Raw genomic sequence first — 18,616 nt, 5'->3', positions numbered from 1 at the left:
AATTTAGAGGAGAAAAATTTAAGTGTTTCATCCTGTCAATTTTATTGGTTAGGGCTTACATTCGTGTGAAACGATAACACAAATAGCCTGAAAGATGTGAGGATTTAGGTCATGACAAATGACAACCTCAGAATTCTAAGACGAGTTAGGGCTTAAATCGTATAGCAGGGCTATGCAAAGGCCTAAAGATAAGGTGAGAATTTACGTTGCATAAGGAAGAAACCTCGAAGTCCTATGGCTTTGTTGTTTAATCTAAGGAAGGAAGATTGGTTTAGCTGGGGAAACCAGGTTTTGCTACTGAAGATGGCCGTTTTGCCCACCATGCTAGCTCCAAGCTCCTTGCTGCGACGAGTTTTGAGTTTTCTAGTGTATCAAGTTATGATGTCAAATCAAGTTGGCCCTATGGTTGTAGTTCTTTAAATTTTATGGGGGCATGTTAAAGTTGATTAGAGCGACACCGGTTAGGATCCAACGGTTCCCTCATTCCAACACCACTATTTTCTATTTGATTCACTTAGTCCAAATGAACTTACTAAACTCAACTTAATGAACTTACTCATAATTTCATTTAGACCGTGGGAAGCCTCGTTAGAAGCCATAGGTTACCTCCTTCGAGATTTCCCGATCATCCGATAGAGACATCTTAAATTAGTTGCAATTGTATTTTTGTGTGATGTTTATGATTAAATTTTGAGATGTTTTATATTTTGAATGTTGTGGCGGTGAATTTTATCTTGGTTAATTTTAGTTTTAGTTTTGGATTTGGTTTTGGATTTGTGGCTATCCTGATAGTTTTAGTTTTCATGCAGGGTGACATCGTTGCTTAGCATGCAAATTTGTGTAAGCATAAAAGTACAAGAAAGTCAATGTTGAAAACTATAAAAGTGTACCTGGCGCGTCTTCTCGTTCCACCACCTGAAACTTAAAATGCATGTCAGGGCAATTTATATAGAGGCAAAAAGTAAGGTTTTGGTAGTTTTATAACCTTATTTCATATCTTGGTGTGTCCTTATGAGTTTAATTAAGGATGATTTTGTCAAGAAAAATATATTAAGTTTAGTACATCTCCGAGATATCCAACAAATCTAGAGAAAGAAGCAGGTCCGCGCTACTCTCTCGCTGCATGGTGGAAAATCTCGAGTTCATTTAAACTTAATATGTTGCTTAATACGTCATCCTGTAAATACCCTTACTGCTCAATGAGCACTTGATGTCTCAATTATCCATAAGAATAGGGTACTTGTCGCTTGTGATTCAATTTAAGAATTATGTGGGTGAAGACCCTTAAAAAGGCAAGTTTAAGAGACTTAGCCAAATTTTGACTTGGGCTTGCAGTGTTTTGAAAGATGTTTTAATTTTCAATGATGTTTACTTTTCTAATCCTTATTTAAATGAAATTTGATTTAGCCTAAGTCACTACTAAGCCCTTAAGATTTTTGGAGAGTGTCTTAGTCATTGCGAATGAAATTGACTTATAAGTGATGGTGATTATTCATATATATATATATATATATATTTGTTGGTGTTCATCAAATAGGGGTATTAAATTAGTGAGTTATTGACACCCAAAATCATACCCCTAAGTCTACGATCATTTAATTGATTGGACTCCAAACTTATTTAATTTTAGGGAAATTACAAATTTATCCTTTTTAATTAGGATAAGTGGGGTTGGTTTCTACTAATTAACCCATTGTGTTTCAAACATTCAAATATGTTAATTAGAATAAAAAATTACCCATTTCCCTTTCTGGAATAAGGCCTAAATGTTAATTAAGGCTAAATTTCCAAAATTACACATTTGCCTCTAAGACTCTATCACTTCATAATTTATTAAATTTAATCCAAATGACTTTGGAATTTTTATTCTAACTCAGTCATGGGAAATTTGAGACATCAGAGGAGAAAGTGTGATTTTTCAAAATGTAATTCATCTATATAATTATTTTTTCAAAGAAAATTTTTAACTTGACCAAGGTAAATCCTATTTCCTTGTAATTTTTATTGAAGGTAGGCTTAGGCGAGAAAAGCCTTTGGACCAAATTTCATGATTTTTTAAGTTTTATTTGAATTTTAAGAATTATTTTAAGTTCTAAGGTGTTAATTAATTATAAAATATTTTAAATGTGGAAAATTAAGTTTTATATTTTTATTAAATCTCTCTAATGTCAAGGGACATAGATAAATAAATTTCACATTTTTTTTTATTTTTCTTTGAATTATTGGAATTATTTTAGTGAAAATTCATTTTTAGCCTTTAAAAATTATTTTTGAGCTTCAAAATTCAATATCTTTATTTAGAAAATCAGGAGAAAAATCCCAATTATTCCTAAGTTCTGAGGAAGCAATTTAGAATATTTTTATAAATTTTATTATTTTTGTGATTTTTATCATTTTTAATTTTTTTAAATATTTAAAATAGGCTAAAAATAAATTTTTATTTTTATTTCAAATTTATTTTTATAAAATTCCTCTGATCATAGAGAACTCCAAAAACTAAGTTCTATAATTCTTCAAGTTATATTTTAATTGTTAAAAATTATTTTAGTACCAAAAATGTTAATTAACTTGAAAAATCAGTTTGAGATAATAAATGAATTCCAAATGTTTTGAAATTTTTTTGGGGAGTTCTTTGGAGTTCGAATTTTAGTGGAGACAAAAAAATTAAGTCATTTCGATGTTTATGTTACCCAAAATCAAGTAATATGCTAATTATCATGATTAATTTATGTAAATAATAGACATAAACTTGAAAAAATATGGATCTCTATCTAGGGACCTCCTCTGACTTTGGAAAAATCAGAGGATGTTCCCTAAGATAGAGGAAACAACATGCTAAAATTTCAGGCCATGGTGATATTCCTACATGCATGGAGAATCAAAACATTCAAATCAATGTTTAATTAATTAAAAATAAAATATGCATCAAATGGACTCCAATTTATTTCCACATTGTTCTCCTCTGTTCACTGAGCAAGAGGGTATTTTTATTTTATTTTTGTAATTTTTCTACACAAAGGTATGGATTTTTGAAGTTAGGGATATTTATTTAAATCAGAAAATACCCTATTTATCTATTTAAACACGTGGCGCTGACTGTATCTTCGGCAGCTCAGAAGGCACCCGTGGCGTGCTCTGATTGGACACCGCCATCCATGTACTGCTGACTTGGCCCGCGGTTCATATAAGGAAGCGCTGTCCGGCTCGACATCTTCCATCCATCCGATACACGCATGATCAGACGGCTCCCTGTCATCATCCCCGATAGAGTGATTCAGTCACCGTCCACACTAAACCCTAAGATCTCAGATTAGACTCAACCAAATCACTTCGGGTTTGATCCTATCGACTCGTCTAAGTTGGAAGAACATTTATTAGATCCTATCTATATGGTTAAGATGACATGAAATTAACTCTAAGCAAATGAAGAGTGAAAATAGGCTCGAGAGGAGGAGAGGTTCAATACCTTGGCTCTGAGAAGGGAAGCTTCGATCAGCGATTCTCAAGAATTTCATTGGTGTCCAAGGAGGCTAGATATTAAGCCTCATGCTGTGGTGAAATGCCTAGACCCAAATTCGACCAAGGCTATCAAAGTCTATACTACAAAGTCTATACTAGGGGCTCTATGGAAGGGGTATTTGATGGGGCTTTGGCTTCTTTCAGTGTTGTGAAGGTGTAGGTAAGTTTAGTTTGAGTTTGGTGGAGTGTAGAAGTGTGGAGAGCTCTGTCCTGTCTCCGACAAGATTTTGAGCTAAAAAATTGGGCTCCGGCAAGGGTATTCAGGGTAATGTGGTGGTCGGATTGCACTTAGAAGGTCTCGAAGAGGCTTTGCGATCAATTTAAGGAAGTCTCTTAGAGGAATTTTCTGCTCTCCCTCCATGGTCGTGGAGGGGAGCTTTTATAAAAAATTGCCTAAGACTTGTTACCATGGCCAACTGGGGGTGAAATGTGCTGCCTAGGTGGAGGGTAGAGAGGCTCCAACATTTAATTTGAATGAGGTGGATTTTAGGTTTGAATTGGGTTTAATCCCATGGGGGTGTCTTGGTTTGGCCATTTTCCAGCCACTAGGCCGGCTAGCCTGCCAGGGGAGGTGGCTCGAGAGGTTAGGTGAGTCAAAGGAATATGTCATAGCAAATTAATGAATTTAGGCTTTGTTTTGGCAAACATATCCCAAGCTTAAGCAAAAATGGAATGAAATCCCTTAATTTAGGGTACCTTTGGTCCATGGCTTAGCTTAAGTGGTTTCATGGGGTTTAGGCTAATCACTATGGTTCAACTAATGGCTGTTGAGTCATTAATTTGATGACTTTAGGATAGTTAGGCATAGTTAGGTCATCTCTAGTGCATGGGTTCAATGTGGGTTCAAGTGATCAAAACATGAGTTTGGGCTAAGAGGGTTTGGTCTATGCTAGCCATGTCAATTGACCCAATTGATTGATCAAAATTGTGTAAATTATTGTTATGAAGATTTTTGGTGAGGGGTTGAAGTGGTTTTGAGTTCAATTGGTAGGTCAATTTGAAGGATTTTTTAAATTTGGTCAATTGGGGCATGTTGGGTTATACATGGGTCTAGGTTGAGCTAGCCTTGGGATAAGTCCAAATTAAATAATCCACATGATCAAGGGAGATGTTTTAAAGATTTTTCATGAAGAAATAGAGTAGAAATTTTGGGGTTAAGGCCCTCAATTTGGTGAAATTTGGGGACATGGCTAGTTTGGGACAAAATTGGGGATTTTTGGACTTAAGTTGAAATTAAATGAAATTGGGGCTTCACCAAAGCCAATTGAAAGTAAAATTTGATGTGTAAAATTGTTATGATGATTTCTCAACACAATATGTGGCAAATGGAGTAGGCCATGGGTTCAATTTGGTGGAACCAAGTCATAGGGTCAAAATTGGGTTCTTGGTTTAGCTTAAAATTGGGTTCAAATAATGGACCACTTGGACTTGGATTTGGTCTAAATTGGTCATATCAAGGGTGAATTTGAGTTTTAAATTGAAATTGGGGGAAATTGAGACCAATTGGATAGACATTTGAGGCAAATTTGAGGACAAAATGAGGCTTTAAAGGCCAATTTGGGGGTTTTAGTCATTGGTGGTCAAATTGACCAAATTGGATCATGCGGTAGTTGAGAAAAATGAAATTGGGAATATTTAGAAGGTTTTGGAAATTTTTGGAATTTTTGGGATTTTGGGCCTAGGAGGGGCATTTTGGTAATTTGGCAAATTTTGGTGATTTTGGGTAGTTTGGGTGTTTTCAAGGTGTTTGAAATGATTTTTTTAACCAAATTGGGTATTTTGGGTAGATTTGGGAATTTTGGCCAAATTTAGGGTCCCGAAGGTATCTAGGTAATTTGGGGGCATTTAGGGGAAAAGGCTAGGTTGGGTATCTCGGTAGAGTTGGAGTGTAAACCACCATCAATAAGCCATGGACCAATGGAAACCCCATTTTAGGTCCTCTATGTAGTGGTCTTAGCTAAACCCTAGCCTAGGGCTAGTGGGTTTAGGGGACCACCTACATGAGTCTCCCAAAAGCATCAAGGGACCAAAGCCTAGAAGTTTAAGTTTAGGATTGTGAGTGATTGTGAGTGCAGGTATGTACCTTAAGCCCTAGACCAACACTGAGGGTCAACCCTAAGGTCTAGCAGTCCTAAGGGTGACTCATCTTGAGTTCCCCCATGATGAACCCACCTACTAAGTGCTGGAGGTTAGGACCAATATGTGGAATTTCAAGTGAGCAAGAAGAGGAATTAGATCAATGTGAAGATCTTTTTAAGGAAGATTCAAACTATGTTTGAGAAAGTTTTGAAATTTTAGATACGATAGAAAAAGATAAATCATTTTTTTCATCAATAGAAAAATCTCCAGAATTTGAGTTGAAATTACTTCCTGATCATTTAAAATATGCCTTTGTAGGATATTCCTCTACTTTAATATTTATAATTTCCTTAAAGTTAATGATGAAAGAAGAAGAAAGGTTGATGAAAATTTTAAAAAATTTTAAGAAAGCCTTTGGATGGACAATAACTGATATTAAAGGAATTAGTCCTTCAATTTGTATGCACAAAATTCATATGGAAGAGAACTGTAAACCCAGTGCTGATCCTCAAAGGAGACTGAACCCTGTTATGAAAGAAGTTGTAAAGAAAGAAATTTTAAAGTGGTTAGATGCTGTAATTATCTATCCTATTTCAGATAGTGCATGGGTTAGTCCAATTCACTGCATTACTAAGAAAGGAGGAGTAACTGTGACTCTGAATGAACATAATGAGTTAATACCTACTAGACAAGTCACAGGGTGGGGAATATGCATTCATTATAGAAAATTAAATCTTGCCACTAGGAAAGATCATTTTCCACTACCCTTTCTAGATCAAATGCTAGATAGACTAGTTCGGCATAAATACTTTTATTTTCTGGATGGATATACTGGTTTATCGCCAAATATAATAACTTTTAAGGATCAAGAGAAAACAACTTTTACCAGTCCTTATGGTACATTTTCTTTTATAAGAATGCATTTTGGTTTATGTAATGCCTCTGCTATATTTCAAAGATGTATGATGGCAATATTTTGTGATTTAATTGAAAAAGGAATTGAAGTATTTATGGATGATTTTTTAGTGTTTGGAGCTTCAGTTGACTCATGTTTAGAATATTTATCTAAAGTTCTTAGCTGCGGTGAAGAACAAATTTTGTAATTAATTGAAATGTCAATTTATTGTAGCAAGGGGAATTATATTAGGACATAAAAGATCAGAAAATGGTATGGAAGTAGATCCTGCTAAAATTTAAGTGATCACTAATTTACCATATCCAACAAATGTAAAGGAAATTAGGAGTTTTTTAGGACATGCTGGATTCTACAAATGATATATTAAGGACTTTTCAAAAATTGCTAAGCCTTTATGTCATTTATTGGAGAAAGATGCAATTTTCAATTTTAATGATGAGTGTCCAAAAGCTTTTGAGTTATTAAAAAAATAATTAATCACTGCACCAATGATAATTTCACCAGATTAGGAAAAACCTTTTGAACTGATTTGTGATGCTAGTGATTATGCTATTGGAGCTATTTTAGGACAAAGATATGATAAAATTTTAAAATTAATTTACTATGCTAGTAAAACACTTAATGAAACCCAAATTAATTATACAACAACTGAGAAAGAGTTATTAGCAATAGTATATGTCTTTGATAAATTTAGATCATATTTAATTAGAACTCATTGCATAGTGCATACAAATCACTCTGCTATTAAGTACCAAATGAAAAAGAAGGATGTGGAACCAAGACTTATAAGATGGTTTCTTCTTTTGCAAGAATTTGATTTTACAATAGTAGATCAGAAGAGAATTGAAAATCAAATTGCTGATCATTTGTCTTGGCTTGAGTTAGAAAAACCACTCTATTTTGAAAAAAATAAATTAATGAACATTTTTCAGATGGAAAACTATTCAAAATTAACGAGTGGTGTGTTCCGTGGTATGTCGCATTGTGAACTTTCTTGTTAGTTTTATTATACCATATGGAATGACATACCAACAGACGAAGAAATTTATTTCTGAAGCTAAGACTTATTTTTGGGATAACCCATTTTTATATAAACAATGAAAGGATCTGATTATTTGAAGATGCGTACCTTTAGAAGAGACTTATGAAATTATCCAAAAATGTCATAATTCTGATTTTGGGGGGCATTTTGGTGTTGAAAAACAACATACAAAATCTTACAATTTGGATTTTATTGGCCTACTATCTTTAGAGAAGTTAATGCTTATATTAAAACTTGTAATAGATGTCAACGAGTAGACAATATTTCTAGAAGAAATGAGATGTCCCTCAATTATATGCTAGAAGTTGACATATTTCATGTTTGGGGATTAGATTTTATGGGACCATTTATATCATATTTTGGGAATTTATATATACTGTTAGCAGTGGACTATGTAACTAAATGGATAGAATTGCATATAGAACTCCTATATGAATGTCTCCATATAAGCTAATATTTTTGGAAACCTTGTCACTTACCTATTGAACTTGAGCATAAAGTATATTGGGCGATTATTGAATTCAATTATAATTTAAAAGATGCTGGTGATGAAAGATTATTGCAATTAAATGAGCTTGAAGAGACAATGAATGAATCTTATTAGAGTGCTAAGATTTATAAAAAAAAGATGAATATGTGGCATGATCAAAGGATTCTTACTAAAAATTTTCACCCAGGGAAACAAGTTTTGGTACATAATGCAAGGTTAAGAATATTTCCAGGCAAACTTAAGTCCAAGTGGATGGGCCCATTTATTGTGATGAAAGTTTATCCTTATGGAGCTGTGGATATTAAAGATCCTAAAACTGATAAAGTGTTTAAAGTGTATGGTCATAGATTGAACCCTTATTTTATAAGAGATCAGTATAAATTTAATGATGAATGACGTTGGGTGAACCAGATAAGCACTAGCTACGTCGGGCTGACGATGTATGGAAGCAACCCATAGTTATCAGTGTTTTTTTGCTTGGATTGTTGTGATTAAGAAAATTGGGGTAGTACTTTTAAGATAATTATGTGTTAGGATTGATTTTAAGACTTTGTTTAGTAACCTAGACATGTTAGAATGACAATTTGGACATTAAGTTGACTGGTGCAAAATTGAGCATTAGTGGTTAAGCGCCAATATTTGGCGTTTAAGCGCGGAAGTTAAAAAACGTGTTCTAAATTAAGATTCTAGAAGGTATAACCATCAATTTGCTTGTAAAAATGTGCCAAGGCAGTTCCAAGACGTGCCTAGAAGATATTAGAAAGATTTATGCCTATAAATAGAAGGCTTTTGTGAAGCAATTTCACCGCAGATCATTTTTATCCTTTAAAGTCTAAGAGAGAGAGGGATTTTAATAAGATTTCTTCATGGGAGATGAATTTGAAGAAGAAGGAAGAGACCATGAGGAATAAATTCATTATTCAAAGTACACAAGAGATGTATAAAGGTTTCTTAGTCGTTAGTATCGAAGGAATATCAGGAAAGATCAACAAAATTGAGACTATCATGGCTTTACTGGAGACTAAGGTAATTGAGATTCAAGCACATCTAGAGCATATTGGATGGCGATTGAAAATGCAATTTAGCCATACTAGTTATATAGAGGAAGCAGATAAGGAGATGCATCTTAAACAAAAATGGATTGAAGAAGATAGTATCAGAGCTCATCACCAGCGTCCGTTTTATCAACTTTATATTCCAATTGCCTCAAGAGAGACTAATGAAAGTCTGGAGTTTGTCCCAACAAATGGAGAGTGGAATTAAGTTTGGTATTTGAGTTTGTTTGTTAGGAGTCATTGTGTTTACATGTTAGTGTTTGTTTTTAGTTTTTATGACTTTTATGTGTCTAATTGTTTAAGTTTGTTAAGTGTTTGTAATTAGAAGATTTTCTCATCTGAGACTATTTAGAGTGAGAATTAAGTGTTATATGTACTTGCATTAGTTTGTGAATGAATGCATATGTTTGTTTTTGTGAAAATTAGTGTTATTTTTGTTTTGAATTGAATTGAGTTATATGGTTGAGTTATATGAGTTATATGGGAGAATTTTGAGAGAGAGGAGATTTGTAGGAGATGAAAATAGTCATTTAAGTGATATGAGACCATTTAAGGGTGGTATACTTAGGCTAATAGTGCATTTTAGTCAAATTTAAAAATCTCAAAAATCATGCACTAGCGCCTAAGTGTCACATTCTCGCGTTTAAGCGCGATGTAACCCAAGAGGCAGACGCTTAAGTGCCGGTTCACAAAAACCGGTTTGTGAACGATTACAATTGAAAATTAAACCCAAAAATCGCCATTTTTGCGCTCTCTGTCATCTTCTTCCTCTCGAGTTCGCGATTTAGAGAGCTAGGGCAAGCCATTAAGTGGAGATTTCTTGGTGGAGTTGAGCAAAATTTGCTAAATTTGGATTTCTTAAGGTAAGAGCTTTACTTCTATGTAAAATTTTGGATTTTCACCATGTATTTTGAGTACATTTAGAAGAAGTTGAAAATTTAATATTCATGGTAAAAAATGAGGAAAAATCTATGGAAATTGCTTAAGAACTGTAGTTTAAGCTTTTGGAAGTTTAGTTTAGTGGTTTAGACTTCATTTTTGAAGTTATTGTAGAATTTTATGAAATTTGTAGAATGGCACCAAAAATGAAGAGGAGCAAAGGATGGCGGTCGAGGTGACAACTGGTTGTCATCTCCATTGTCTAGTCAATTTGTTTGGTTATGAATGGTTCTCTGAAAAAGTTGCTCTGGGAAATTTGTTCTAGGAGAATACCTTTGGAAAAATTGTTTTTCTAGATGAATGTTACTGGATGAATTGTAGATTGATGAATACAATTGGACAATGTAGCTGGACGAATGCAACTGGGCAAATGATAGTTGAATGAGTGGCAGTTAGATGAATACAATTGGACGATTGTGACTTTCTTGTTCAAGTGACTTTGGCCAACAAAATGTAAGATTTTGTTGTGATATTTGTAAATAATTAGAAGTATTTAGATTTGAAATTTTTGATGTCAAAGGTACCGAATAAGATTTAGTGACATCTCAAACTAACCTATGATTTGTCTTTACATCTTTGAAAGAGAAATTATTTGATGTTTTAGTCCTATAAATTATTTAGATATTCGTGACTTGTGTCTACATTTCATATCTAATTGGCCCGAGGAAATGTGAGGATTTATATCGTAACAAATGACGACCTAGGAATCCTAAAAAAATTTAGGACTTATATCGTATGATATATAATCGTAAGAAGTCCTAAAAGAAAATGTGAGGATTTACGTCATACTAGACGAACAACCTCGACGTCCTACGGGTGTATATTTTTAATTTTATCGAAGCTCGATTGAAGTTCCTCATGTCGTCTTTTGTTGTCACCTCGACCGCCATCCAAATATGAATTGTCATTCGTCCGCGTTGTCGCCATCCTTTATGCGGTACACGTACCGAATAAAAATTCATCAAACAAGCTCCAATTTTTGTTATCAAACAAGCTCCAATTTTTTTTTAAACAGTTCATGTTTGGTTCGTCAATGAGTTTGTGATCTATTCGTTTGAGACGAACGTGAACATTTTTTTTTTGTTCGGTTAATTAAATGAACCAAACACGAACATTGATGTGTTTCGTGTTTGAATCGTTATTGTTCGAAATATCAAATAATTTAAAATAATTATATACAAAAAATTATGATATTTTAAAAAATTAAATTTTATAAATTATAATATATAATGAATTAATAATAATAATAATATATTATTATTATTATTACTATTATAAGTACATATAACTATTATACCCTATTGAATCACATACCAACAGACGAAGAAATTTATTTCTGAAGTTTCTGAAGCTAAGACTTATTTTTGGGATGACCCATTTTTATATAAATAAGGAAAGAATCTGATTATTTGAAGATGTGTACCTTCAGAAGAGACTTATGAAATTATCCAAAAATATCATAATTCTGATTTTGAGGGACATTTTGGTGTTGAAAAACAACATACAAAATTTTACAATCTAGATTTTATTGGCCTACTATCTTTAGAGATGTTAATGCTTATATTAAAACTTGTAATAGATGTCAACGAGTAGGCAATATTTCTAGAAGAAATGAGATGCCCCTCAATTATATGCTAGAAGTTGACATATTTCATGTTTGGGGATTAGATTTTATGGGACCATTTATATCATAATTTAGGAATTTATATATATTGTTAGCAGTGGACTATGTATCTAAATGGATAGAATTGAATTAGAACTCCTATAGGAATGTCCCCATATAGGCTAATATTTTAAAAAAACTTTCCAGTTGAACTTGGGCATAAAGCATATTGGGCGATTAAAGAATTCAATTATAATTTAAAAGATGCTGGTGATGCAAGATTATTGCAATTAAATGAGCTTGAAGAGATAAGGAATGAATCTTATGAGAGTGCTAAGATTTACAAATAAAAGAAGAAGATGTGGCATGATCAAAGGATTCTTACTAAAAATTTTCACCCATGGAAACAAGTTTTGCTATGTAATGCAAGGTTAAGAATATTTTCAGGCAAACTTAAGTCCAAGTGGATGGGCCCATTTATTGTGATGAAAGTTATCCTTATGGAGCTATGGATATTAAAGATCCTAAAACTAATAAAGTGTTTACAGTTAATGGACATAGACTGAAACCTTATTTTTTAGGGGATCAACATAAATTTAAAGATGAAATGATGTTGGAACAACCATAAAAATATATTTAATTTGAGAAAAATATTAAATCAAACTGATCTCATATCTTTCAAAGTTTAGATGAAAGAGCATTACAGCTCAAGCTATGTATCTATCTTGAAAGATAAGCATAAGACTTGAGGGTGAGGCTCGATCAAATAAATCAAGAAGTATATAACATCTGTTTGGTCTGCGAAACCAATTTTATTTGTAAGCCGACAAGTTCCCCTATTTAATATGAAAGTTTAAATAGGGTTTATATTAAGTGATGTTCGGAAAAGCTTCCTATAAGGGCAAGACCCTATAGTTAATTACATCTTAGATAAACGAAGTCACCTAAGAAAACTCTAGATAAAAATCAGGGGATATTATATTTAAGGAATTTGAAAGGATAGGACTTTTCAACGATATTGGACAAAGAGGTGTGAAAAGAGAATAACTCAAATTTGGAATATTTTGTTTTGGAATCTAAAGGAAGAGATTAGAGGATGTCATAGATCCGGAGGAGGACCTAGATGACTTCCCAAGTTACCCTATGGTTTGGCTTCAGTTTAGAGGAGAAAAATTTAAATGTTTTATCCACCAATTTTTTTTTATTTAGGGTATACATTCATGTGAAACGATCACACAAATAACCTGGAAGACGTGAGGATTTAGGTCGTAACAAAAAACAATCTCGAGATCCTCAAACAAGTTAGGGCTTATATTGTATAGCAAAGTTATACAAAAGCCGAAAGGGGAGTTTAGGATTTATGTCGCACTAGGCGGATCGCACTAGTCGGACAACTTTAGAGTCCTATGTCTTGGTTATTTAATTCTAAAGAAAGAATGGTTTAACTGGTGTAGACATGTTTTACTATTGAAGATGGTCGTGCTGCCTACAATGCTAGCTCCAAGTTCCTCGTCGTGAAGGATTTGAGATTTCTAATGTGTCAAGTTATGATGTCAAATCAAATGTCCCTAAGGTTGTTGTTCCTTAAATATTATGGGGCATGTTAAATTTGATTAGAGCGACACCTGTTAGGATCTTGTGATTCCCTTATTCTGGTACCACTATTTTCTTTCGGATTCACTTAATCCAAATGAATTTACTAAACTCAACCTAATGAGTTCCATAATTTCATTTAGATCGTGAGAAGCCTCGTTAGCAACAGTAGGTTACCTCCTCTGAGGAATACCCAATCATCCAATAGAGACATCTTAATTTAGTTGCAGTTTTTGTTTTGTGATGTTTGTGATTAAATTTTTGACTTGTTTTATATTTTGAAGGATGTGGCGGTGAATTTTATCTTGTTTTATTTTTAAATTTTTGTTTTGGTTTTGTGGCTATCCTAACATTTTTGTTTTTCACATTCAGGTTGACATCATTATTTAACATGCAAGTTTGGAGCAAGAAGTATAGAAAGGTAAATGCAATAATTTAAAACTGTACCTACGGTTCTTCTCGTTCCTCCACCTAAGAGGTTAGTTCTGATTGTATGTATATAATTTTGCAAGAATTTAAACTACAGGAGTAGATGAAGGTAAAGCTATCCAACTCCAAAGTATGATTCTATTGAGCCTCCGAAGTTCCTAGTGGATGATTCTAGAAAAAAATATGACAAGTTCAACTCGTACTTCAAAATATCCAAAAGATTTCAAAGTGCTCGGGGTATGACCTTGAATTACTTTGAAGATCTCTTATATTATTTCAAGCTCAATTTTGAACTTATCATATTGTTCCATTAATCATCTGAGATTAGAGTGTGACTACCCTGTTGCTTAGTGAAACTTGACAATTCAATTATCTTAAGGATAGGATACTTAGTCAATTTGACACATTACTTAAGAGTTATATGGATGAATGCCCCTGAGGCAAGCTCAAGTCATTAAAGATTTGGTGCCCATCACAAATGGGCTCGGAGTGCTTAAAAGATGTCGATCATTAATCATATCATCACTTCTAAACTCTAATGAATATGTTTAAATATTTAGCTTAGCTCACTGTCAGCCCTTAACAATTCCAAAAGGAGGAAGTTATAATCATCATAAAACTTTTACTTAAATGATAGGTATCCTTATTAACAGATCATTCATCACCAATCATGGGCTAGAAGTAAGTGAATTTTCATCTTCCTATTTTAAACCCATCACTTTAGGATCATTTAATTTTTGCTTAACTTTCAAAGTGTAATTCAAGAAATTACAATCTTTTTCTTATTATGTGAAGGTAGCAAGTTGGTTTCTACCTTTAACCCTCTACCTTTAACCCCTACCTTTAACCCATTACATTTCAATCATCCAATATATTTATTAAGGATCAAAGTTACCCATCTCCAATGGTTAATCATAAATTTTGATTAAAAATTTTGATTAAAACACCAAAATCTAAAATTACCACTTTGCCCTTGGGGCTTTCCATTTTATGATTCTTCAAGAAAAATTCCAATGGCCCTGAAAAATGCCAATGGCCCTGAAAATATTTGAGTATCCTATCCATGGATTAATTAAAATATCAGGGAGGAAAGTACAATTTTTTCAAAATTTTATTTAATTTAAAATAATTATTTTGCCCAAAAAATAGGATTTTTCACTGTTAATTTAATTATTTAATCAAAATGAAGTTTTAATTTATGGGAAAATTATTGGAGGTTTGCTTGGGTTAGAAGAATAATTAGACAAAATTTTATGATTTTTTTTAATAATATTATAATTATTATAATTATTTAAAGTTTATTTTTAATGATTATTTAAATACAAAAATATGTTTTAATCTTCAAAAAATCACTTTTATTTTTTTATTAAACCCTCATAAGTCCAAGAAATTCAGAGGAACAAATATTTTATATTTTTATAATTTATTTTGAATTTATTGTAATTATTTTAATGGAAAAAGAAGGAAAATATATTTTAGGTATTTAAAAATTTATTTTAATTTAGGAAAATCAGGGAAAAATATTTTTAAGGGGTCCCAAGTGATCAGGGAACAGTTGTACACATTTTGAACAATTTTTGTATTTTTGAAGATTTTGATTATTTTAATTATTTTTAATTCAAAATATACTTTAAAAATAAAATATTTTTACAAAAGTATATTTTATTTTTAATAAATGGCCCTGATCACAAGAAACTCAAAGAAACTATTTTTTATAATTTTCCCAAGCTTATTTAATTTAATATAAATTATTTTGTGCAAAAATAACATTTTTATCTGCAAAATCTACCTTAATGGCCGAATCAACTTAAATAAATTTGAAATTTTTTCAGTGAGTCGAAATGATTTTTAAAAAAAATGTTGAATTTATTTTGTCAATTTTTTATTTATATTTAATTTAAATAAATTAATACAAGGTAAAAAAATTTAATTAATAACAAAAATACACAAAATTATTTAAACCATCACAAGATTTTTCCTAAGCTTCTCTAATCACAGAAAACCTAACAAAATTAATCCCATAATTTTTTTAGGAATATTTTAATTTATATGATTAAATAAAGCTAAAATAGTCACTTAGGTTTGAAAATTAGGGTTACAAGTACAGAGGTGCTCTCTAACTTTGGAAAAATCAGAGGAGCTGCCCTCTATCATTAGGAATCAACCCTAAAAATTCCAAGCTATGGTGATTAGTCCTTAATCATAATGAATTAAAATACCTCAAAGAGTATTTAATTAATTAAAAATCATACACTTGGCAAATAATTTTTATTTTTGGTCCACATTATTCTCCTCTATTCATTGAGCTAGAGAGTATTTTTCTTTTATTTTTATGATTTTTCTTATTTATTTAAATCGAGAAAATCCTAATTTTCTATTCATCCCAATCTCATGTCGTGTCATCCTCGTCCTCTCCAAAACGCCACACATCGCTTGTTGGTTTAGTGTCGTCATCTGGCTCGGCAGCCACGCATCCCGCTATTCGCACATGAAAACTCCGTCCCGCTCGATCTCGTCCATCCGTTCAATATACACTCGATCAGACATCTCTCCGTCATCGTCCCTGATAGCCAAAGCCCGTGACCCGTGTAACTTCTAGACCTAAGATATCACTCGATACTCAACTAAATCGCATAAGGTTTGTTACTACACCTTCATCTACTCAAGGAGAACACATCCATATGGTTATAATGCCATGAAATCAAACTTTTCTTCATAAAGGACTAAACTGAGCTCAAATTTAAGCTTAATGGTCTATACCTTTGTCTGAGAGGGTAGGCCTCAATCAGATGTTTATGGAAGCTTCATTGAAGTCCAACGAACCTCCTGGATGTGTCGGTTTCCTTTGGTGTAAGCTCCAAGTAGAAGTTCAATGAAATGAGGTGCAGCTTTGTTCTAGGAGTGGCTTAGAGAGCTCAACAGAGGGGGATTTTAATGAGAATCTTCCTCTCTTGCTTTAGGGAAGATCAAGAGTAGTTCAATTTGGGGTTTGGGAGAGTTTTGAGGATGGCCAAAATTTGTCTTGATTTTGAGCTCAAAAATTGAGCTCAGGTGATGGGGAAAATGGCCAAGAGATGGTTGTCGTGAGTTTAGGGAGCCTTGGAGGAGCTCTGTGAGCATTTTGACAGAGTTTCTCAAAGGAAATTGGATTGCCTTTTGTTTTGGCCATGGAGGAGCGGTTTAAATAGAATGGCATAGGGTGGAGCTTAGGTCTTCAATTTGGGTGCAATGTGGAGCTGAGGTGGAGGGCTTTAAAATGCTAAGAGCCAATCAGAGCTGGGCAGCTTGGATGGGTGCTTTGGGTTTTGATTTAAGGGGAGTGGCCCTTAGTTTTAGGGTTTTCCGGCCACTAGACCAGCCGCCAATAGCCCAGCCGGCAGGGCCGGGGGTGGTGGCCAGAGGAGTCAGGTGAGCCAGGAGGAGGGTTAATTATGATTAACCCTTCACGATTTGGTGTGATTGTGGAGATATTTTGGCTTAGGCCCAAAAATGGTTAAAATCCCCTAAATCAAGGGACCATTGGTCCATGGCTTATCTAAGGTGGGCTAGGTGAGTCTAGCCCGGTCACTAAAGTCCATTTGGTGGTTGTGGAGTCATTAATTTGGTCATTTGGGCATGGCTAATTCAATCTTGGTGCATGGGTTCAATTTGAATCAAATTAGCTTGAAGTTGGGTCTGGGTTAGGCTAGCCATGAAATTGAGCCCAATTAATTGATGAATTTGGTGTATATGATTGTCATGAAGGGCTTAGAAAAGATTTTGGGGTGATTTTGAATTGATTTGGAGGTTCAATTTTAATTGATTTGGAGGTTCAATTTTGCATGTGGTCAATTTAGGGGTGTTGGGTTAGACTTGGGCTTAGGTTAGGCTAGAGTTGGGTTAAGTCCAAATTAATGGTTGAAAATGGTCTAGGGGAATATTATGAAGAGTTTTCAACATCAATTGGGTGTCAATTTTAAGTTTTGGGCATTCAATTAGGTGACATTTGGAGACATGACAACTTTGGGGAAAATTTGAAGAATTTGGATTTGGGTTAAAATTGGGTGGAATTGAACCTTGATTATGGTCAATTGAAGCTTTAATTTGATGTGTGGGAATATTTCAAAGATTTTATGATGCATAATTGGGGCAATTGTATAGGTTTATGGGTTCAATTTAGTGAGATTTTGGGTCAAATTGGGGCTTTTTGATTTGGGTTGAAATTGGCGAGTCAATTGGACTTGGATTTGGTTTGAATTGAGTTTTTTAATAATTAATTTGAGTTTAGAATTAAAATTGGGGTTAAATTGATGGTCATTTTGGGTGAATTTAGGGAAATTGGGCCCTTAAGGGTAATTTGGGGCTTTGGGTCAAAATTGGTCAAATTAGGCTCAATGGGAGGGTCCAAATTGGTTTTGGAGCAATTTTAAATGATTTTGGAGGTTTTGCAAGAGTTTGGGCCACCAAGGTTGTAATTTTGGCAAATTTGGGTGGTTTTGGTCATTTTGAGTATTTTGAAATGTTTTGAAATGATTTTTGAAAAAATTTGGGTATTCTGGGTGAAATTGGGAATTTTGTCCAAACTTAAGGTTTGGGAGTGTTTAGGTAATTTGGGTAAGTTTGAAGGGCAAAAGGCTAAGTTGTATATTCTGGTAAAATTGGGGTGTCGACCACCATATGTGAGCCACGGACCAATGGAGTCCCCATTTGAGTCCTCTATGTACTGGTCCTAGCTAAACCCCAGCCTAGAGCTAGTGGGAATAGGGAACCATCTACAAGAGTCTCCCAAATGATCAAGGGATCAAGGTCTTCAATCATGGGATGGTTTTTCCAACCTGGGTTATAATAATTTGAATATGGGTTATTCTGCTTTTTATTTATGGCATTAAAAGTTTCTAATGATGCTTGAGAGTCTACCATTTGACCTAATGAATTCTCTTCAATCATGGAAATTGGTTGAGAAAAATTCATT

The sequence above is a fragment of the Phalaenopsis equestris genome, unplaced genomic scaffold, assembly GCF_001263595.1.
Source record: "Phalaenopsis equestris unplaced genomic scaffold, ASM126359v1 Scaffold001055, whole genome shotgun sequence".
Taxonomy (NCBI): Eukaryota; Viridiplantae; Streptophyta; class Magnoliopsida; order Asparagales; family Orchidaceae; genus Phalaenopsis; species Phalaenopsis equestris.
Note: the sequence above shows the minus strand (reverse complement) of the source record.